The 24394-nt window shown below is 38.1% G+C and overlaps 1 protein-coding gene and 1 long non-coding RNA gene across 3 annotated transcripts in view; one reads left to right on the top strand and one right to left on the bottom strand.

Moving 5' to 3' along the window:
* Positions 1-24394, bottom strand: part of Galntl6 (polypeptide N-acetylgalactosaminyltransferase like 6) — a 1056167-nt gene that overhangs the window by 119084 nt on the left and 912689 nt on the right. The window lies entirely within an intron of this gene.
* LOC144370311 (uncharacterized) overlaps positions 1-24394 on the top strand; it is a 207347-nt gene that overhangs the window by 156454 nt on the left and 26499 nt on the right. For both annotated transcript variants that reach the window (XR_013430284.1, XR_013430288.1), the window contains one exon: positions 20483-20576. This is a non-coding gene — a long non-coding RNA (uncharacterized LOC144370311). The remainder of the gene's footprint in view (positions 1-20482; positions 20577-24394) is intronic.

Raw genomic sequence — 24394 nt, 5'->3', positions numbered from 1 at the left:
ATCTTTACCACATGCACCTCTGATAAAGCATTTATCTCTAGGATATATAAAGAACTCAGAAAACTTAACACCAAAAAACAAGTAACCGAATCAATAAATGGGCTGAGGAATTGAACAGACACTTCACAGAAGAAGAAATATATCTGATCAATAAAAATATGAAAAAGTGTTCAACATATCTAGCAATTATAAAATGCAAATCAAAACTACTCTAAGATTTCATCTCACTCCTGTCAGAATAGCAATCATCAAGAATACATGCAACAATAAACGTTGGTGAGGATGTGGTGAAAAAGGAACGCTCTTACATTGTTGGTGAGACTTCAAATTGGTGCAACCACTATGGAAAGCAGTATGGAGATTCCACAGAAAATTGGGAATGAAATCACCATTTGACTCAGCTATCCCACTCAGTGGTTTATACCCCAAAGACTTAAAATCAATATTCAATAGTGACGCAGCCACATCAATGTTTATAGCAGCTCAATTCACAATAGCTAGACTATGGAACCAACCTAGGTGTCCCTCAATGGATGAATGAATAAAGAAAATGTGGTATATATACTCCACAGAATATTATTCAGCTTTAAAGAAGAATGAAACTATGGCATTTGCCAGTAAATGGTTGGAGTTGGAGAATATCATGCTAAGTGAAATAAGCCAATCCCACAAAACCAAAGGCGGAATGTTTTCTTTAATATATGTATGCTAATTCACAATAAGGTGGGGGGAGCACTAGGGAAGATTAGTGTGTTTTTAGATTAGATAGAGGGAAGTGATGGGAGGGGAGGTGAGGGGATTTAGGGATAGGTAAGATAGTAGAATGAAGCAGACATTATTACATATGTATATATGTGACTACATGACCAATATGATTCTGTAATATGTATACTCAGAAAAATGAGAAATTATATCCAATCTATATATGTATATCAAAGTGCATAAATGCATTCTACATCATGTATAACTAATTAAAACAAATAAAAAACAGAAAAATTTAACTGTAAACATATTGATGTGCTTTATAGGAATTACTTATAATATCATACACCAGGCTTTAAGTTTTATAATTAAAAATCACCTGTCATCCTTGGGATGCCATTTAAAACTATTATGACATTGGAGTAATGTGTTCTTTCTGAGGACTTTTTATTTGTAAGGCCATAGAAGTATGAGAGTTTTCCAAATGCTTAATGGAAGTCAATTTTATGTTTTATAGTTAGGATGTTGAACCACATAATAAATATGCTTTTCTTTTTACTTATAATTGACTAGTTTACTTTTCTACAGCAATGTTTATATTCTAACTTTTGCTTACTTTTAAATGGCAGGCTATAACATGAAAGTTGGAACCATTCTTAATTTGTTACTAGTGTGTTTTAGTCAGGTTTTTTTTTTTTTTTTTTTTTTTTTTTTGCCACTGTGAACAAAAGACCTCACAAGAACATTGTAGAGGATAAAAAGTTAACTTGAGGTTCATGGTTTTCGTGGTCTCAGTCCATGGATGGCAAACTCTGTTACTTTGGACCTGAGGTGAGGCAGAACACTATGGCAAAAGGGTATGGAGGAGGAAATAATCTCTTGACCTGGCAATCAGGAAGAAGAGAGAACTCCACTGACCAGAGACAAAATAAATACCCCAAAGCCATTGCCCCAGGGATCCACCTCCTCCAGTCACACCCTACCCACCTAGAATGACCATCCAGTTAATACATTCAAGTGGATTAATGCACTAATTAGGCTGAGGCTCTCAAAACCAAATCATCTCACCTCTAAACATTCTTGCATCATCTCCCACATTAGCTTTTGGGAGACACCTCTTATCTAAATTGTAATACAGTGGAAAACTCTATTTTTCATTTACAGATGTGCTTTTCATAGTATGTAATTAGTTGTCTTTTCTAAATGAGGATGTTTACTTCATTGTTGTAACCTCAGCCTGTTGCTCCTGGGGCATTCTAAGGAGTTGCTGAACTTCATATTATTAATTTTACATGTTGACCCTTGACCTATACATAAAAATGGATTTTTAATTAAAATATTTTTTCCTTCAGGAAATTTTTGTCTTCTTTCTCACATTTTCTGGCAGAGTATTATTTCAAATTTTAATATGTCTTGGTAATGTTTGGGGTCAGAATAATAAAATATTCACAGTATTTAAAGATAAATATATATGAAACTTATTTAAGATGTTTACTAACAATTAAAACTTAGGTTCAGTAATTTAAAAGAAACCATCAATTTGGCTTCCCAGAAAATAATTTGGCCAATTTTCATTCATTTCGGTGGGTACAGTGAAGATTCCAGACATGTAGATTGAAATGTAAATCGATCAGAAATCAAACAGTACAATTTCCCTCAGGACTCAGTCAAGCCAAGTCAATCAACATAAGGATGAGCCATGTAATTTTCAGTTATGTAACCAGAAATTTTTAGTTAGCCCATGTCTCAGAATTCTTATAGTTAAAATATAATTACTTTCAACAAGAATTCAATTGTTGAACCAATGGCATTTCATATTGAAACATAGTTTTAAAAATACTTTTGTTGTCTTAATTATTAAATCATGAATTATATTAGAATTTTGAAAAGAATGGCTACGGGACTGCTGATGAATTCATTTTTTTGATCTTTAGAAAATTACCATTTTTGTGTAATTTCCTAAGTTTTATACTGTAAAGAGGTAGCATAGGGATGAGAAAAGAATGGTAGTCTTCTATTATGCAAAGACATGGACACTCTAGGGAAAAAGAGTGAAGTAGGTACTGGACTTAGAGAAAGAGGTCCTCTTTGAAGGCCAGGAAACTTGATTGCAATCATAAAAATCTGTGCTTTCTTCCAGTTGGAGAAGTGGCTTGAATAACATGGAGCTAAGAGAATCATATAAGTGAAGAGGTTTAATACTGAGAGCCAAGGTTTATTATGCTTCCAGCCAGCAGTGCCCAGTAAACAGGCTCCCTCTCTGCTCAACGCACTCTGAGAAACGTCTTCCTGTGCCTTAGCATTATTGCACTTCTTACTTCTTCCACTAGGTGGCACCAGATGGCTGATGCTCCATCCCCACTTCTTTTTAACAGGAAAAGAGGCAACAAGGCAAAAACAGACAGCAAGAGATTAGAAAAGTAACTTGGGCTGTACTAGGAATGAGGTGTTCTTTGACTTATCAAGCAGAGGTTGGACTCTAAAAGTGATACTATTAACAAGTTGGGGATTTGTTAAGTTTGAACATTAAATAGAATGGGACCTTATGTTAGACGATAATAATAATGGCCCAGTGAAACATGGCTTCTTACATTCCCACTGTGACTTGCTTGACCAGATAACTTGCCTTATCCAACACTTAACAAATTTCGTACAAACAGAGGCCTTCTGCACTGGGATTTGCATGCTCTCTTAAAGTTCTGCAAGCCTATGGCCCAGTGACGAAGCTTGGGCTAGACTGTTGGACAAGCATGGCCCACCCAGCTGACAGCACCAACTACCAGTGAGATGGACTCAGATTGTCCAGGTCCAGTTGAACCACCAGATGGCTACTGTCACATGAATGAATCCCGTCTGAGTGTCACCAACGGTTTTATCCTGTGATAGACACAGGATTTTGGTAGTTTCTTAATTTCTAAGGTCCTTTGGGCTTAATTTTTTAGGGTTATGTAAAAAAGTTTTCTCCACTCATATCCTAGGGTATATTGCAAAGCATAACTGGATTTCAGAGCTACTCAAAATGAAAGTGAGAGCCTTTCCTCAAAAATAATTAAAAAGAAGCTTTCTGTTTTTCTAGATCCACAAATACACATTTTAATGTTTAGAAAAGAGTTAGTAGAAAAGGAATAGGGCCAACTAGTTATCCACAAGCAGGTGGCAGAATTATGACTTTTCAGCTTTTTGAATAAAATGAGGAAGAAAACAAAATTATAAATCATGGCACACATTTTTACTATTTTGTACCATGATTTATAATTTTGTTTTTATTGTTCCCATAAATACTTATAATCTTATGTTATGGTTTCAAAGGTTTTGTAAAATTGAATATGCTTTTTTTGTTGTTTACTTCATATTTGGAATAATAGATGCTCCTATGAAATGGTGTAAACAGTTGGTGGAAGAAGAAATCTTGTGTCAGTACAAATTATATAGTGCATTAAACCAAAGTATAGCTATAAATAAAGTGTGATGGACTTGGTTTGATGTTTCAATTAAGTTGTTGGTTCTTAAGTTGCTTAGAATACTGCTGCCTCCATATATTAAGTGACTGGTTCTAATTTTAACACCAGATGAAATGGTAAACTCTGAATGTCAAAAGTCTACATCAACAATGTCTTAGTGGGTACAGCAAAAGAATAGAAAAAAATGTACTAAATATTTTTTCGGACTTAGTATTCCATTACATGATCAAGATGCTTGGCTATTCTTTCATAGTCCTTGGCTATTCTTTCATAAAAAATGGTGTGTGTGTGTGTGTGTGTGTGTGTGTGTGTGTTTATGTTTGTGCAAATGGAGGACTTACCGGGAATGAGGATTGGAGTGGTAGGTTCACAATCCCTTCCCTCACTTGTATAGTGAATGGATCAGTGAATACAGCTGATATTTCCTGGTAATCTCATTTTTAATAAGTGCATGCTGAGCAATATACTGGGGCCACCCACACTTCACTCCTAAAAATGGCAGAACATACTTGGTCTATGCTGGTAAAATCTCTTCAAAGGTGTCTGGGAACATACAAAATGTAAATATGATGTCTTATTTTCTTAAGTCATTTCCTGGTTATTTCTATCTGAACAGCATAAGTGATGAAACCTTTGCTCAAAATATAGTTTTGAATTTCTTCATATGTTCCAAAATTATGCCTCAGTCCAACTACCCTACAATTTTCATTCATTTCTAATTTCTAAGTGGCCACAGATTTTAACCTTGCTCTCATATTACATACATATCAGGACAATGACCAGAATGAATACTTGTTTTAACTATTAATTCTTTCTTTATGTGGTCTAAACATTGCAAACTCTCCCTACCTGAAGGGATAGACGAGGTCATGTTAACATTAGTAACCAGATTATAGTAACACTAGTCATCAGATTACAGTAGGTCTTGGTCTATCAGCCTGACAGCAGCGTTTCGGTCTCCTGCCCATTAAATTTTCCTGGTTTTCTGGGAGTGCCCTCGGATGTTGACTGTGTAACCAGGAACAAGGCTGTGCACACTTTCAATCTGTGACAGTTTGGATCTGGAATGTCATCCCACAACACATGTAATGAAGCCTTGAACCCTAAGGCGGCAATGTTCAGAAGTGGGGCTTTGGAGAAGTGAATCATGAAGGCTCTGATCCATTAGTGAATTAATCCATTCATAGCTGAATGGATGACAATAGGTGCTCTATAATGGATACATGTAATAAAAACTATAGGCTGGTGGGGCGTGACTGGAGGAAGTGGGTCACTGGGGGATATCCCCTGGGAGACTATATCCTGTCCTTGGCTCCTCCCTTTCTCTCTCTCTGTGCTTCCTGGCCGCCATGAATGGAGCAGCTTTCTTCCACTGTGGCCTTCCACCATAACATGCCTCACCTCATGCCAAAGCAGTGGGGCCAGCCAACCATAGACTGCATCAATATAAACCTTTTCTCCTCCAAGCTGTTCTTGTCAGGTATTTGTTGTCACAGTGATGAAAAGCTGATTAACACAAAATGCAGGTTTAGGATGTCACCTTCCTCCACCTTCCTCCACTGTTTCAGCCCTCTCCCTGAGAAAGCTGCTTGCTATCCATGGTCATGCTCTGCTGGCCATGTCCTCAGTCTTGCTGGGGAAGGCTGTCCAGGGACATAGGCCTTTCACCATGAATCTCATCCTGTGTTTGAGCTCCAGAGCCTCATTGCTTTTTCTGTTTTTGAAACTAACCCTACTGTTTTCAGGGGCTCCCACTCAGTCCCTTGATCCAGATAAGGGGAAGAGGTCAATCCATCATATCAAAATTTTTCTTTATTGTCTTTTTGCTTCTCTCCCAGTTTCTGAAAACTTCATCTACTTCTTTAACTTAAAGAGATTGGGTTCAGTCATTCTCTGAATTCCAATGGATTTAGCAAACTCTTGCTTCTCTTACATAAAAGAGATCAGGTTTCACCATGTTATTGGGACGGGGTCTCCAAAGCTCTCTTGTTTCCCTCCCACTCCATTTGTCTTCCAGAGTGCTGTTCATTTCTTCCCAAGGTCCCTATTCTGCTCTGCCATGGAGAGAATCTCTGGGTCGTACACAGTACCCATGAGTGGGCACCACTTGGATTTAGCATCCGTGTCTTGTCTCTATTCTGGTTTGTCAGATTCCATTGCTCACATTCTCCATCCACGCTGCAAAGGTCCTTTCTCCACTTCTCCTCTTTTAGTCCTGGCTCTTATGGCTCCCGTCAACACCGACATCAAAAGGAACGCAGTAATGATGGGCAATGACAAAGGAGATCACTTATTTCATCAGTAATTGGAAACTGTTCCAAAGCTAAAAATCCCCAGTGCAGAGTGGGGAGCCTTTCTTCTTGGATACAATTATAACTTTACATTCAAGGGATAAATGCTAGTTATTAAAATCCAAGCATGGGTGAAATGGCAGGAAAGCTTGTTTTATGCTTCATTTATTTAATAAACATTTGACAGTTTCTTCCTATGAAAACATTACCCCTTCATCTTAGTAAGGAATGCAAAATATACTGAAGGGGAAAAAAATCTCTTCAGCATTGATTACAACTCAAAAGCAATTTTTGCCTCATTTCCTGGTATTTTATATCAAGTTGACAGTTACTAAATGTGCCTGGGTAGTTAATACCTCTTGATTTATTAAAAAAAAAAAGTCTATGACTTATAAAAAAAATCTGGATAAAAGCATCATCTCATTGGCTCTTCTTTGTCAAGTCTTTCCACAAGGAGGTACATCTAAGTATACACCCGGGGGAAAAGAAAAAGGATCACTCTTGTACTCCATCTTTTCTACCTCTGTCTCACATTCTGTGTGAGCTGTGAAACATATTCACAAATCCTTTAACCCTCTTCTCATTGAGAGGAGTGGTTTAAGTACCTTCCCTTGAATCTGTGTGGGGTTCTGGCTGCTCTGACCCATAGAATATGATGAAATTAATGCCTTTTGGCTTCCAAGGTGGTTTGTGATAGACCACACACAACAGCTTTCATCTTGTGTTGGAACGCTTGATCCTGGAGTTCTGGGTTATCACATAACAAATTCAGCCTGTGCTGAAGCCTCCAGGCTGGGAGGAGGTACCCATGTCGAGAAGGGTGCATTTCATGTATGTAGAACTTTCTCTTCTTTTCCTTTCCTGGATCAGGAGGACTGATGGAAGCCAGAGAGCCTTACTCTACAAATGTCACATCTGTACATGATTCTCTGTAAAGATTTGAGGGAATTACAGATGTTCCTGGGAGGCCAAACCAAGGTTTCTGAATCTCAGGTAGTAATCTCAGAGTTTGTCACTGGGTGTTGATGAAGACTCTGAATGGGGGAATAATACATTCAGACTTCTGTTTCTGATTGGATACTTAAAGGGCAATATAGAAGGATGATTTGAGGGTAATAGTGCCAGAGCAGAGAGGCCCAGTTAAGAGACAACAGCTCTTCAGGAGAGAGATAATGGAGCCCTCATGCGGGTGCTATGGAAACAAAGATGGAGGAGGAAAATACATAAGAGGTAGTATTTTCAGGACTTAGTGATTGCTATGGAGAGGGGAGGTGGGATGGGCCTTCAGTTATGTGATAAAGGAGGAAACACAGGGTTAGCAGAAACATCAAAGTTCAGGCTAACATTACAGTTTTGGGTCAAAGAGTAACAGGTAACCACAAAGAGGAAGACTTAAACAGGCTCTGAATGTAACCTGGGAAAATGAATTCTGAATGTATATTGTGTAGTTACTTTCTGGAAAGTTCTCCTGAGGTTAAACATTGTGTTTTTTCTTTCTTTCTTTCTTTTTTTTTTTTTTTAAAGGAGGATTTATTTGGATGGCTATTTGTGCATTTTTTTATATTTAAGGTTTTACTACATTGTGGCCAGTCTTGTATTTTTAGGAGGAAGTATTTACATTGAGGTTCAAGTGTGCTAATTTAGAAATCACATAAAATGAATAATGCTTATAATAATTGAGATGAGCAGAAAAAATTAGGATAAAATTTCACTAATTTGTACTCATTGAGGGGAGGCCCAGTCATAATTCATCAAAATTAGAAGTGTAGTATGCTGTTTTTGTTCATTTTCTTAGCCTAAAAATATACCAGGGAAAAATTAGTATTCTTTTCACAATTATATAATTGCTTCTTATTTCTTCTCTGAGAATTAGCATGGATACATGTCATAAAAACTTAACTTCCTCTACTTAACTTCCTTGCCCAGTATTGACAAACTCAGAGATATTGTGGCAAAAATGAGTCACAGAATAACTATATATGCTTTTTTGTTTAGAAAATGCTGAACTTTACCAGTCCTCCTGACTGGCCATGAGGAAACAATTGTGTCATTTGCTTTGAGGGATGATTTTGAGTATGACTTCCCAAGTTTTACACAGACAACATCATATGAGATCGCATATCCGCAGACACACACAACTCAAGAGGCATTGGAATTAGAACTGTAAATCCTACTGTCCTCTCTGTTGGGCCAGAAAGTGTGACTCTGAAGGCAGGTCTAAAGCCTTTGACATTTTCCTCACTGATGACAAATAGAGCGAGAAGGAAGGAAAAGTGAATCAGCATAACTGTTACCATTTAGCTTCCGTCTCATGTCCTTTTCTGCTAGAGAATACTGAAACAGGAGGGTGCATAACCCGGTCTGGTCAAGGTGCATCCACCACTCACTGTGGGGTTTCTTACACCAGGGGAGTATGTGTTCCACCAATAGGAAGGCAGTCTGAATGTTCAGAGAGCTGGGAAGTCACATAAAGTACAGCATCTCCAGAAGAAGAGACAAACACTGGGAGTCAGACGGCAGTGCTTTAGAAGGTCTGGTTGTGATCCTGGCCTGGTACCAGAAGAAATTAGGGGTGATGGCGGAAAGTCCATGAGGAGAGGTAACGCTTTCCCTTCAAAACATGTTTGGAAACTATTTGTAATAATACCCAAATTTAACATCAATATGGAAATATACCCTTAACTGTACCTTCTGTAATTTCTTTTTAATGAGCTCAGAGAATACTGTTCATGTTTATATGGAATGTATTTCATGCTATTTTCAGAATAAATGTTCTTTTGTTTTAACATGGGTCACATTTCTGTAATAACCCTAAAGTGAATTTATCATGTACCCATAAGCAGACTAAAGATTTATAATCAGTAAACCAGATGTATTTACCATAGGTTTGGCTAAGCCCATCTCCCAAACCAGAGAGGATCTGCTTTACCCTGTAGCTCACACTGTCTTTACCCTATAGCTCATATCTGTTCTGTTACAACTAACACCTTGGAAAAACTAATTTTTCATTCTGTATCAAACCTATTAAACTATTCCTCATAAAAGAGACCCAGGAATGAAATGCACGCAGGCCCAGAGCCAGAGTAAAGAATATTACCTGAAATAGTCCGGGGCCATAAAATACAGAAGAAATGGGTTCTTTGCTCTGATAGAATAACAGAAATACTATAAAGTTTTAAATCCAATGGTAACAAAAATACATAGAATTATAGCAGTAAAGAAACAATAAAAAAATTGGTTCAGATAGTAGGGACTCTCTTTGATCGCTAGGATATTTATGCTTTGTACATTTACCTGTGGTTCCCAGGTAGGAAGGAGAGCAACACATTGGGATTTCTGTCATTAATATTAATGATAAGGATTGAATACAGAGTAACAGTTAAAGAGCCTATACATAAGGAACTAGACTGAATGGGTTCTTGTCTCTTTTCTGCAACACATCTTGGGCAAACCACTTGTTCTCTGTGACTTAGTTACCTCCTCTGTCAATTAGAGCTGATAATAATAGATATAATCTATGGTGTCAGAACGATGTCACTCATGCAAAGCACCTGAACTTGTGCTTGGCTCCCAGTGACCTCTCAGTGAACACTGCCGATTTTCGTTACTGCTAACAGATTGTAGGGATATGAGGATAGGTAAAATTTATCCAGTGCCAGAGAACTAGTCTGTGTGACATAACTTTTTCTATAGAACAACAATTGCTAAGGTTTGAGAATCTGCAACTTTATATATATAAAGTTGCAGATTTTATGGGGAGTTCTTTTCATGGGTAACTGTTACTTATTTTAAGGAAGTAATGATCAGCACATTTATCAAACAAGGCAGATGGTCCATACCTAATGCTCACCAGTAGCTTTACTTTGATTAATTGTTTCCTTCCTTCTTGATAACCTGGGGTCCTGTGTCAGTCCCAGAATAACACTTTAAAGATGAGCTAGAGCCAGGGGGAACTTTGTCCTAAGCTCTGGCAACTTACTGTAGTACCTTTTATTTATTTTTTTTCCCACTGGAATGGTCTATTTATTCCCCATGTTTTGGCATTGCAGAATAGTTAAAAAATTTAATTCAGTGTAACTCCACATCATGTACAACCACGAAAATGGGATGTTATGCTTCATGTATATATGATATGTCAAATACACTCACAGTCATCTATAACTAAAAAGAACAAACAAACAAACAAAGAAATTGTATGTTGCAGTTCCCACCTACAGGATGAGGCAATTGAAACTCAGAGAGACTAAGTTACTCATAGTTACATAGCTATATGGTATCAGAATTTGCAACCAGGAACAAGTTTTCTTATGGGAATTGGTGAAGATGTTCTAAGATTATAAAGACGCTTATACAACTCTGAAAGTACAAAAAAAAAATCATTGCCAAATTAGACACTTTAAACAGGTAAGATTTTTGTTATGTAAATGATATCAATGAAACTGTTTTTTAAAAAAGCTTATCATAGATATCACGTATTCTATGATGATACTTGCTTATCTTCAGAGCAGGAACATATTTGCTTATGGCACGGTTCTGCTTTTGATCAGTGTGGTTACACTGAGCATGTTTTCTGGGATGAGGTAACTTATATCCTTCTAAGAGCTCCAATGCATTTTTAGGAAACTTGATTCTACCCTATTCCATGACACTCTGTACCTTTCTGTTTAATGAACTGAGGAAACATCAGATTCACAGCATGCTGCAAGATGTGGTGGAAGTTAAAAGATAATTATGACAGGGTCTCTTCTCAAGAGGAGTTTGGGGAGTAAATACTAGAAATTTTGGAAAGTGAGCAAAGTAGGCATTTCCAAGGTAGTCGCTCTTCAGTGGTCTTTACAATTGTATTCAGGCCATCCACAGGGTCTCAGTCCTGGAGGCTGCCAATGCTCCATGCAGATCCCTTTTCCTGATGATGTGTCCATTCCCCAGTCCCTGCTGGTGCTCTGGGAACACCCACAGCTGCTCCTGCTCTGCTCAAGGGTCTTTGCTTGTGTGCAGCTGCCCTACCCAGAGAAGTCTAAGAGCTCACACCCATGCCCTGTGCCCTCCCCAGGGATGGCCACTGGCCCACATGGAAAAGCCTCCTCTCCTCCTCACGGAGTGTCACTTCTGTAGGTGATTTATGCTCCACATATGGTCGTTGGCTCCCTTCCCTTTCCCAGGTTTACCTCCTTCTCTCTTGAAGGACATTGCTGAAGCATATTCCTTCAAGAAATCAAACGTACCCACATTTGTGTTTCAACCTCTGCTTCCAGAAAGAAACCCACCTGTCAGTTTCATTGTTATTTATTATTTATTTTAGGGATTCACATCAGGAGGCATTGGTTTGTGCTCATTGTTTAAACACGCCTTCTTAATGATTTCTTATTTTAAACTGAGTAATGGCTGGAGCTTGTTTTTCACTAGAATTGTCCCCTCCTCTCAGCTGAAAGCTATTTTCTTTACTCATACCTTCCGCTTCTTAAATGTAGTTGTATGCCCTCCAGCATAGAATGCCATCAGGTATGTCAAAGGAATCAATGATTGCTATTTTGACTCAGGCCTAGTGTTTAATGTAACTCAGTATTTAATTTAACCCATTTAGTGGAGTGCACGAGATACACTTACTAATTAATAGGTTTTCTTGTAGCATATCAGCTTCATGGGTTGTGGTGTGCTGAGCAGAAGAGGCCAGAACAAATTTTAGAAAAAAAGAATTGTGTTCCTAAGTTCTTGTTGAGTGCCCTTCAGTCATGGGACTAAAAGGCAAGAGAGAGCTGGGGATGTGGCTCAGTTGGTAGAGTGCTTGCCTCACATGCACAAGGCCAAGGGTTCAATCCCCAGGGCCACACACACACACACACACACACACACACACACACACACAGGAAAATAAGAAAGAATTCAGTATTTTAGAATTGTATAATACTCCACGAGTGGCCAGACCTTCTCTGTATAATTTCATCTTATGCTTAGACCAACGATACAAGTTGGGGACTGGGTCCCATGAGTGCTAGTACTAGGTACCCAGCTGTAAGTTTTGGAGACAGGTCCTAAAGTAGGCCAGTTAATTTCCAACCTGGCACTCCATGTATATTCAATCAGTGAAATAGTGAAATCATTTGCATTCAGCAGTGAAATATACTTGTATTTCTATTTGCTCTTGTAATTCCTGGAATTTACAGAGCTCTGGAAGACCTCTGTATGCATGGTTCTGGGGTAGTATGCATCTTAAAAGCAGATATTTCTCTGTCATAAAAAGTAAAAAAAAAAAATAATAATAACATTTTAACTACCAAGATTCTTTCTTCTTAGGAAATTTTTGTGTCCTATATTCATATCCTTTTAAATCTCTCTGAATATTATAATCTTCTCCTCTTTTTAGTTCACAAAGATGCTAAGAAGATAAAGTGTAAAAAGTATCTTCCAAAGTGCTTTGACCTGCTTGGGGGCAGGTTCTCCCTTTCAGCTGGGTGGTATAATGCCTCTAAGAGCCTGTGATTATTGTGCAGTATAACTATGGGCTTTCCTGGGTTTGAATCATTTATCTATGTATACATCCCTTCTGGGATTGCAAATTGCAGTCACTAGGTCACCACTGGCTTCTAAATATTCAGTTTTAGCTATAAATAGAATAGAAAACTGCCTGTAGGTCATTCTATTCACTGCTAGCTTCTTATAATGCAAAAAAAAAAAAAAAAAAAGAACTCAAAGGACCCTTTTCTTGTCCTTGTAATATGACGTTTGCCAGCACCCCTTTGGGGGACAAAAATATACAGTATACACGGAGGAGAGGCCTCCCCCTAATTCTGTACAGGCACTGATTCTTATCAAATTCGATTGGTCCTTAGCTGTGCTTCAGGTGTTATTACTTTGCTTTTGCTCCAACTGTGTGGTTCTGATAACCATATTCTGAGGGTCTTGTTCTCTCCCTGTGTGTTCATATGTTCTCTCTTCTCTGGAGCTGAAAAAGAGGAAGCCATTCATTTTGCTGAATGTCACGGTCATAGGTAAATCTGCCTGTGCTGCAAAGATAAGGAAATCTGGCCCCGTGGCAAAGTCTGATATCTTCTGTGAATTAAACCTTTGCTGTTGGCCTTAGTCTTGTGAGAAAGGAGGTGCTCAGAAGACATTTGGGGTCTTACTCTCCTCTGTCCCCCTGCCTCATTGTTCAGGTGATATGTGCCAAGCATTATATGGGTGAATCAACAAAACCACAGAGGAATATTTCACTCTGCTGCTGGTTAGGAAGCTCATTTCTCTTTCCTTATTTTGCTTGCTGCTGCCATGCTTCTGATGGCCTGATGCAATAAGGTAGGCACTTCTGCTTTCTGCTTGTTCTTGAGATACCCAACCCTCTGTGTTTTCTGACTGTCCTCGGTTCTACTACTTCTGTTATCTAAGACCCACGAATCCCAGGCATTCAACAAACTCACACCAAGATATATCAAAACTGTTTTAAGAACTGGTCACTTTATAACCTAGGAGGCAGACAGTTTATTACAATGTAGCCAGAGGGGGACATATATGCTGGACAATCTGACTTATGTCTATTGCTCAGGGTACTTATTAATAGTATCTTTGATTCTTAGAAATGTCTCAGTTTGAACAATAAATTAATGCATGTTAAGGACACTCAGAAGATTCCAGAAATCCCATTTCTTTCAGATAGCTATCTTGGAACTTTAAAGTAGCCACTTCTACACAGTCCCATGAAGCTTGGACACACACCTGCCATAGAAGGTGCTATCTCACTATCACCTGTGTGCTCTTTTAGGATCAGATCTGAATTCCAGACACCATTTTATCCTCATTTGACACATAGAATTCACTCCTTATTTTTTTTTTAAACTGAAATGATTATTAAGTTTATAGCACAGACCTATAACCCAGAAATGGGTGTTAGTCAGGGAAAGAGGTCCAGAAAAAGAAATGGCTTGGAGAGTGAGTAGAAGTTGGCCAGGAGAAGAATGGCCCAAGACAGAGTATTTCAGACAGAAGAATGGCATTTTCACAGCAGGAGATAGAACTTGGCAGTTGACATGACAGAGTCTTAGGGTATTGGAGGCTTGGACACAGGTGCAATTGAGGGTAGAAAGGACCAGCTGCTCAAGGGTAGGGTCGGCATGTAATACTGAGGAGTGTGGACTTTGTCAAGTGATAACAACAGTAATCAACATTGATCAAATGCCTATTTACGTGCCAAGTCCTGGGCTCAATGCTTTGCGCACTTACTCTCAGTTTGTCCTCACAGTTCCCCTGAGTTAGGTATAGTTATTATCCCCATTAAATAGATGTGAAAACTAAGGTTAGGGAGAAAGTCTTAAGTGTTCAGACGGATGTCACATGGTTGTGTGGATTTGAAACAAGAGCATGTGACACCAAAGCATATCATATTCTCTTTCTCCTCTCTCTTTTCTCTTTTCTCTCCCCTCCTTCCTCTCTCTCATACACAAACTCACACATACCATGCTAGAGTCAACGAGGATTCCCTGAAGGACTGAGTGATATGATGATCATATTTCCATTCTCGAGAGCCTGTGTTGGCAGAAGGGTGGGAATGGAAGTTTGGAGTAGATACCAGGAATGGGTGTCCTAGGTAGGAAGGTTAGGAGGCTGTTCCAGGTATGCAAGTGGGAGCCAAAAGTTTCAACCAAGGCAGAGGCAGTGGAAATAGGAAGAGGGAGTGAACCAGGGGGTTCTGAGACAACAGAATAAACTGGGAACTGAGAATGGAAACAGATGAGATGACGAGGTCCATTGGGGAATATTTGGTATGAGTTGCAATATCCCAAAGCACTTATTAAATAGATAGTAGAATATTCAGGAGATTGAGCAGAAAGATCTGGGTTAGTGGTATAGATGCAGGTGTAAATTTTTGGTCATCAGCAAAAAATTTAGATGAAATGATCCACAACAGATAGAGTGAGAAAAGAACAGGACCTGGGGACGTGAATATACTAGAGGTTCATGAAAGTCAAAGAAGGAGAGAGGCTGAGTGAAATCTGGATGAAATTATGACACAGGAGCCAAGGGAAGAGAGGGACCAAGGAGGAGGTGATGATGAATTGAGATGAATGATGCCCAGAAACAGACACACTCAAGCCTCCCTACAGGGAAACATCTGGTTTGTAAGGGAGACATACTTATAAAAATGGGCTAACGTATGTCAAAACATTAAAAAACAATTAAACAGCGGTTTACATGAGAATTTTTGAAAAAAAATATAAAGTTAAATTGTAAAGGTGTCGGTGTTACAGTTGCTCACTCATCAAAATTCTGATAGCCTCTGACAATTAACGAGCACTTTAATTTAAATTTAGCTTTCCCACTGATGGGAAAATTTTGCCTATGGGAGACAGAAAGACTTTGGGCAAAAACTCTTCGAGTGTCACATGAACCAGATGTCACTTTTGACTCTGCTGCGTGGGATTCTGAGTATTGTCAGGAGTGTGGTCTATCCATGCTCTCTGCATGGGGCAATCCGAGCAAATAGTGTTTATCTCGATGTCATAGCCTGTGTTCGTCTGGATCAAATAGTGCAGTGTTGGCACTTTTATGGAATGGGTCACCAGATCCAGATGAAGAAAAATGGAAGTTATTGTGCCCTAGTGTACCAGCCCTTTCTCTATGACAGCAGTTTTGTCCTTGTCCTTGATATAGATATTTGAAACACTCAAGTCTAATGAATTTTCTGCTCTGTCTGGAAATGATCCCTTGGCAGCACATGGCAAACTTGAAAAAATATTGTAAAGGTTATCAAAGGTTAATAGTTTCTCAACTTTCTTTTTTTTTCCCTAGGAAGATAACAAAACCCAAATTCTTTCAGGCAAGGAAATTCAATAATGCAACTATAATTAAAATAGTGATGCTCTATGGGTGTTGTTCCAACGATATTTTGCTTTTATCTAAGAGTTTTACTTTATTTATCTTGATATAAATTTCCTTCCCAAATTATTTCAAATATTTTAAATAAGAGGCATGTGTACAAATACAGTCAGAAAAGAAATAGAACGTCAAAAAAGCATGTAACAACAACAAAAAAGAAATAAATTCTCTGTAAATCCAAATCAATCCATGTGATGTGCCTTATCATCACTTATAGTTTTGAGATTTCTAATAAATTAAAATAAAATTTCTTTTAAGGCTCTGCAGGAGTGAATAACATCTTCCCATTCTGTCTTAAGCTTCAATATAAAGTAAATAGATTAGTATATTTCATAGATGAAGAAACTGAAATAGAAAATCTGTGGCTTTTCCCAGGGAAAATAGCACAATGTAATAGAAACCAAATGGACCCATACAAAATTACTTATGCCACCTTCTAAACAAGGACAGGACATTTCTACTTAATTCCACAAATTTTTCTGCTGTTCTCAAATAGTCCTATTCCTGACTTCTTAGGTTTTCTCCAATGTAAGTCATTTTTCAGCCTACTAGGTGAGCTCCATTCTATTTATTTATGATTCCAGCTGAGATAGAGCAGAAAACATTGTCAGAATGCATGTGGTTGGTTTGCACTGTGCTTTTAGAAAGAGGGTAAGAAGCAGAGAAAGAGATAAAGGGCCGGAGATGGAAGCACGCAGGGGGATTTTTAAGCCAGGAAGGAGAGCTTGCTGCTAGGACTGAACAAAAGTTCAGAATCTACAGCAGCCATCCCACCAGGCTCTCCTTCCACCTAATCTCTCCTTGCTTCTCTTCCTGTGAAACTTGAATATGACAGTGATCTCATCATGGTAACCACAGTTGTCTCATCCAAGTCCTTAGGATCAGTACATTTAGGAAATGAAAGTCTTTGTTGGGTAGCTTCTTAAAAATGAGCTCAAATAAGACTGGGAATGTAGCTCAGTGGTAGAGTGCTTTGCCTGGCATGTGCAAGGCCATGGGTTCAATCCCCAGAACCACAGGAAAATAACATGGGCTCAAGTGACAGGCCCATCCTTTGGTGCAGGCGCGCATGCACACACACATGTATATGGCCATGCCATGCAGTACCACACACTGAGAAACTTGGCAGAATTTCAAAAACAGACAAGTTTAGGCAAATCCTATAAAGAAACAGGAAGTATATTTCTCTCCAGATTTTCAACTCTCTCCTAACCCAGTGCATTTCAGAAGATTCTAGCACATTTTTTTCCTGATGAATTCAATTTATAAATATTAGCTTATATATCTTGCCAATCATTCTGAAGAACATAGGCTCCATTTTTGCATGACAAAAGGAGGCAGCATTCAAATTTCTCTTCTGTAAGCAAAACACGATTTCCTGAAATGCAGTTTTTCCTGAGGTCATCAATATTGTTGATGGACAGAGTGACACCTTTATATAAAAAAGCATATGGGAGTCTATATCTAATCAAACGCAGCACTTATTTAAAAAAAACAGTCAAAATTATCAGGCAAAAAATTTTCCAAGTTGGTAAAAATCTATTACTAAATAAGAGTGTAAAAATAACTTATAAAATGCACTAGTAATTGAATACAATACCAGTGATGGTAAGTATGGATGTGATTTAATTTTTAATGGCTATTTTTTAATAGCAATTTTAGGCATTATTTATGTAAATCCTTTCCTTGTAAATATTACTTTGGAAAATCTTCCCTTCATTTATGAACACTATAAAAAGATAGAGTTTATTTTTTATGCAATATTTATTAGTTTTTCTAGTTTCCACAGCATCTGCCTATAGAATATGTAGTCATTTTATACATACATTTTGATATAGCTACATATGGCATTTTCTTTTGAAACAAAGAACAGGTTTTTCAGGTCACAGAGGCCTTTTTTTTTTTTAAGTAAGAGACTGGGGAAATGTAGCCCCAACAAACGTGTTTTTCCTTTGTAAAATAAAAATTAAAAAGTTCAAATATAGTCTATTTCCAGTGACTTTCATCATAATGTATTGGGAAAAAACTAAATGTTAGTTGTTGTTGTTATTATTCTTTTACTAGATTTTCTTAAAAGCAAAAGGCAGTCTAATTTTATTGCTCTTGAGAAAATTTAACACACCAGTGCTATTTAGCATTGTATGCTGAAGTTCATGAACATTTGAAGAGGAAGTAGTGTCTTCAGATTGGTTACAGTCATATCAGTGAACAATGTATGTACAGCACAGAAATAGACACAGGACCTATGAAGTGTAAAATACAACATGCGTACCATGAAGGAAGAGTGAGTTGTGCATTTGAACCGATCTATTTCAAAGTGTGCCCTTTGCAGTGATCCCAAATGTTCACTTCCATTATTATTATGATTTTACTATTCATGATATTTTAATGACAGTAAAGATAACAGGTTACATTTATCACATAATTGTAACCTCAGGTACTGTTCTTATTACCTTGCATATTATATTTCATTTAATTCTGAAAATACCCCCTGAAAAAGGCAAAGCCCAGAGTGGTTTTATAGTAAGGAGGGGCTGTGGGAACCACATGAGGCCTGATCTGTTTTGGGCACCTATTCTCCATGGCGGAGCTACACAAGAATGGCAAAATCTGAAGAATCCTCAGGGAAGGATCACCCACTGTAACTGCTAATGTTTTGCTTTAGTGTAGAATTTCTTAGGGTTAGCTGAGCCAGAGACCCAGGGTTTCCTGGTCTGTACTCACCTGATAATGTGGTCAGATAATTTGGATAATTCAAGTAGTTGTGTGACACCTTTTCCTATCTCAAATAGTCAGCATAACCCACATCTGCCCTGTGCAGTGTCACACAGGCTCTGGTGATGTTGTTCCAAGCAGATGTCACCATGAAGCCTTATTTTTCTTTTTGTATATTTCTTCAATATTTTTTTAATGGAAAACAATGTAAGTAAAAGCTGTATTTCTTTTCCTGCCAAGTTACAATTTAAAATACCAGGTAAAAAGTAGTTACATAGACTTGCCTCTGCTTTCTCTGTAACTTTTATAATCAGATCTGCTCAGTAACACAGTTTAATTCATGTGTGACTCAGGTGAGAATGAGAAACCAATTTGTTTATTGTAAATAGACTGGATTATAAACAAGCTACAAATAACAATAAATAAATTCTCAGTGCCAGCATCTCACTGGGGAGCTGCATTGTTGAGCCATATGGAGAAAATACTGTTCGGTCTATAGCATTGCTGTGTTCACTATTGTTGGAACAAGCAAACCAGAAAATTCTACCAACCTTCCCCTTGACTCTGCATAAAAACACCTGCAAAAAATGGGGTAGTGGGAAATGTTGGTGATGAATATATTTTGTGCATTCTTATGCTGTCATCTTCAGCAATCATTTGTTTATCTCAAAAGGAATTATTTGAGTGTATCATACTTGATCGCCTTTGTCTTTTAAAACTACCACTTTCTTTGTGAGCTTTTTATTGTTTACTTTTAATTTTTTCCTTTTTCATTTGTTCTCAAACCTGTCAGTGGACAGTGAATAAATTCTGGTTTTGCAACTGTGTTCATCAGCTTCCCATCACTGTGGCTAAAATACCCAACAAGAATAATTTAGAGGAGGAAAGATTCATTTTGGCTCACTGTTTCAGAGGATTGAGTCCATGGGTGGCTGGCTCAGAGACAGAAACAGCATGGTGGAAAGGCATGACAGAGAAAAACTGCTCAGCTTGTGGTGAGGCCAGGTGGCAAAAGGACAGTCAGTGTGGGTAATGAATGATTGGGTCAGGAAAATGGGGGCTGATTCAAGAGGACACAAAAATGCTAATACCTCCAGAGCACTTCCCCTTCCTCCAACCTGTTGCCAAGGTTACCTGCCTCCAAGCAATTGTTCCTCCCTGAAAGCCTTCCTGCCTGGATCCTTGGGCAGCTTCATTCCACCCTTGGATCACTCTACCTTTTGGGTCATATAGACAAGATAATCGGAGGAGAGAGTATGAGAAGAAAGGAAATCAAAATACAAAGGGGCAGGACACCCCCACTCCCTTGGGCACCAACTTTGGACCCCCCACCTCTGCAAAGGCATCTTTTTGTCTTCTCTCTCTCTCTCTCTCTCTCTCTCTCTCTCTCTCTCTCTCTTTTATTCTTTATATAAAGCTTTTTGTGCTTGCCTTGATATTTCTCAGGTGTTCAGTCTTCAACACCAGGGACCAGGGTTTGAAACTGGTTTTCAACACCACTGTTATAATTTCCGGAGGTAACCCTGATGTCATCATTGAGGTAAGCTCCTTTGCATGCACCCCCACATCTTTCTGAATTATGTCTTGTCTTTTCTTTCTTTCTTTCTTTCCTTCCTTCCTTCCTTCCTTCCTTCCTTCCTTCCTTCCTTCCTTCCTTCCTTCCTCCCTCCCTCCCTCCCTCCCTCCTTCCCTTCCTTCCTTCCTTCCTTCCTTCCTTCCTTCCTTCCTTCCTTCCTTCCTTCCTTCCTTCCTTCCTTCCTTCTTTCTTTTTTTCTTTCTTTCTTTCTTCTTTCGGACAATTTCTCACTATCCTATCCAGGCTGGGAGTACACTTGCCCTGAGTACACAGGATTTCTAATTTGGTTCTTTCTTTGGATGTGCAAAGATAGACAAAGAGTTGGAACAACCTCGGGGTTATAATCTGGGCCACTCCCTGGTGAACCTTAAAGTTTTCTCCCCAGATTCCTCTCCCAATCACACTTATGGAGTATCCTGTAGTGACTGGTCCATCAAGCAGCACTGAGTGAAAGCCCCAACATGGAATAACATGGAATGAGCCATGCTGTGCTCTCCCACACTCGCTTCTCCTAAGCACTCCCCTCCCCTTGCACATCAAACTCTACCTGTTGAGAGAGGGACATTTTACAGGGAATGGTTCATAAGGAAATGCCTGCGTTCTCCTTATTCGCCTATTAGGTCTTTACAAGCCTGTCAGGATCCTCCCCATTGCTGTTTCTGTGCTCAGATGTGCTCCACAAGTTTCTTTGGCTGCTAAAGGAGGCATTTTTCAATTCATCCCTTCCATAAACTCCTCTGGGTAAAGGGCGTTAAGCATCTAATGACCACTAGATGTCCTCCTTACCCTCTGGAGATTCCTTTAGCCCACAGAGCAGAGAAATTTACCCTATCATAGGCTCTTTCCCCATGATCATCACATTTGGAAGTTTCTGGTGGCAGGAGAAGGTTAGTCATGCCTGTAACTTTGAATTCTCCCTGGTCTTTGATATGGGGCAAGCAAAGACCCTTGCATTCTGCCGATAATGCTAACAGAGTTGGCAGGACTGACTATATGGTAAGAGACGGGTTTGCTAGACCATCAGAAGTTCACAGGGAGGGTCCCTATGGCCAGTTTTCACTGGCACAGGTGCCTGAATCTGGTTTCTCGTGCCCAGATGGGAGTTTCATTTTCAACAGTTATGCCAGGTTCACTACTAGCCTGCATGCTGAAAAAAAATTGGGATTTTCATGTTGTTTCAGAGGGGTGCCTTATGCTTAAAATGAGGGTGGGGTGGGGTAGGGTGGTGGTGGTAGAAACTGCTAGTTACTAGAGGCTCCAGGATCTAAATGCTCAAAAAGTGTTTCATTTTCTTCTGTTGCCAGGCCTGGGAAATGACCTAATCATGGCTGGAAAAAGGAAATGTCTCATAATTTTCTGCCTCCAACCTGGGCCTGATTACCAATTGGGGGTATAAAAACTTGTCTCTAGAAGAAATATAAATTATAGGACCATACCTTAAGAGACTGATTTTACAAAAAAAAAAAATGATTTAAATACCCTGTACATGAGGTTTTGACTCTCAAGCTAAAAACAGTAGCTTCTCTCATTTAGCTTCTGCCAGATCTCTCTCTCTCTCTCTCCAAGGTTTCCATTTGAAAAGTAAATTACACATGCTTAGGTGCTTGCAGAGTTTGCAAGACTTGCAAAGCCTTTAGGGAACTGATTGAGAACACAGGGGGAAAAGTGTCACTTTTAAATTTAAGCCACTTGTGGGACCTGAATCTCTGGCTATCTTATCTGCTCTCACATTCTACCACCTTGCTTTCTCAGTGAGTTCCTCCCTAAATGCTGTAGCACAAGAAGGGAACAGTGGAATGATCTCATGTATACAAGTCTTCTTTGATTTGAGATCTGAGAATCTTGACCTGAGGATTTCAGGACTCTCACATTCTTTAAATATCTAAACTGACTCTAATCTGACCCAAAAGTGCATTCTGATTTGATAAAGATGTTCTGCATGTTCCTTTACTAGCGTGATTATGGCCATCTCATTTTTTAGAACTCCTGTTTGTTTGTTTGTTTTTATATTTTTGAGCTCTTGGTTTTATGATGAATTCACATTTGATCCTGCATGCCTAAATTAATACTTTTTTTTTTCTGATCAGTCTTATTTTATCTAACTATAGAGGTTTTCACAATCTTTGTTCAGAGGCCAATTTTCAAGGGTTAGCTCTCAAATACACTGGAAAATCTCCTTTTACAAAATTCTAAGAAGGACATAGACATGGTGCTGTCGGGGATAAATCTGATAACCATTGAAGACAAGTGGCCAGCTGAACCTTTTTTGGGTGTCCTTCATGGCTGTTGGACTTTACATCTAATATTTCCAACTGTACAGGCCTTCCCTATATTTAAGTCATAATGTAAAAGTCTGATAGACTATATTTTAATTTCTAATAGTTTAAATATAATAAAGGCTTTAATAAACATCTGTGGCATTGTCTCCTACCTGTGGAGACTTGTACCTACAAAAAGCTACAAGTTCATTGCTTCCTGTGTGTTTTATATATGTGTATACACCTGTGTATGCTATTGTTGTGTCTATATGTACTTATGTTCATATATCATGTACATGATATCAAAATTGGCATAGATAAATGAGCACTCATAAGTTAAAATTTAAAAGGGAAATGAATCCAAATACCTTTTAGTTCACATGACTTGAAAAGTTCATTTTAAATTAGGTAAAGAGATGAGAGTAAGACGTCTTTAAAATCATTAACTCACAATTTTTCTAGGTGGTCAGACAATTAATAGAGTGTTAGTTTTTATAAAATATCTGGAATGCACTATCCATTGCTTCTAGGGTATTTCTTTAATAAGGAAGAGATGGCTATTACTGTTAACTACACTTGTCTGATGTCTTGAATTTTACAGTTAAAAATGATTATGTTAGATTTAACATCAGTGGGATTAATCTTCATAAATGTGTTAGAGATATCTGATTAATTTGCAAAGTTAAAGTGCCAAAACAGCAACTGCTAAATATAAAATCAAGTACTTTTAACTTCTTAAATTCCATAAGGTAATATATTTAAGCAGTATGTGGGTTTTTATAAATGGGTAAATGAAAAATGTTTGATATTATTTTGTTTCTATGTCTTCACTAAAAACAAGGTTGATAAGAATTAAGATTCTATCAGTTGTATTTATACATACAAAGGATCCAAAATGCTTCAGTTGAGTTTCAATTAAAGTACTATAAAGACAAGTTATTTCATTTTATTAAAGTGGAATAATTTGTCTAAATTCAGAAATTTTATAGGGGTTGTTTCAAAATATGAATTTACAAAAGGGGTTAATAGCCAGGAAAGAGAAATAAGAGGTTCTAGGTATAGAAATGTTTTAGTATGAAAGTAGAAGGAAAAAGACATGTTTTTGGATGAGAATGTGTTTGTGTGGTAAAGTAGAAAGTTTAGCATATCTAAGTAAGTCACAGAAGGTTTACGGAGGGCAAATTTAAAAAAATTTATGTGTAACTAAATTGGCTATATACAAGTAGCACAATTAATTAAAGCTATTCAAGGTTTTTCCTAACGTCAAATATTAATATGTACTGATATAAACCAGAGTTTAAATAAGAGAGGTAAATAGGGAGCCTACATCATGGGAACAAGTTTTTACTCCTCACACTTCAGATAGAGCCCGAATATCCACAGTATACAAAGAACTCAAAAAATTAAACAATAAGATAATAAATAACCCCATCAACAAATGGGCCAAGGACCTGAACAGACACTTCTCAGAGAACGACATACAATCAATCAATAAGTACATGAAAAAATGCTCACCATCTCTAG

The sequence above is a fragment of the Ictidomys tridecemlineatus genome, chromosome 14, assembly GCF_052094955.1.
Source record: "Ictidomys tridecemlineatus isolate mIctTri1 chromosome 14, mIctTri1.hap1, whole genome shotgun sequence".
NCBI lineage: Eukaryota > Metazoa > Chordata > Mammalia > Rodentia > Sciuridae > Ictidomys > Ictidomys tridecemlineatus.
This window is presented reverse-complemented; position numbering and strand designations above follow the sequence as displayed.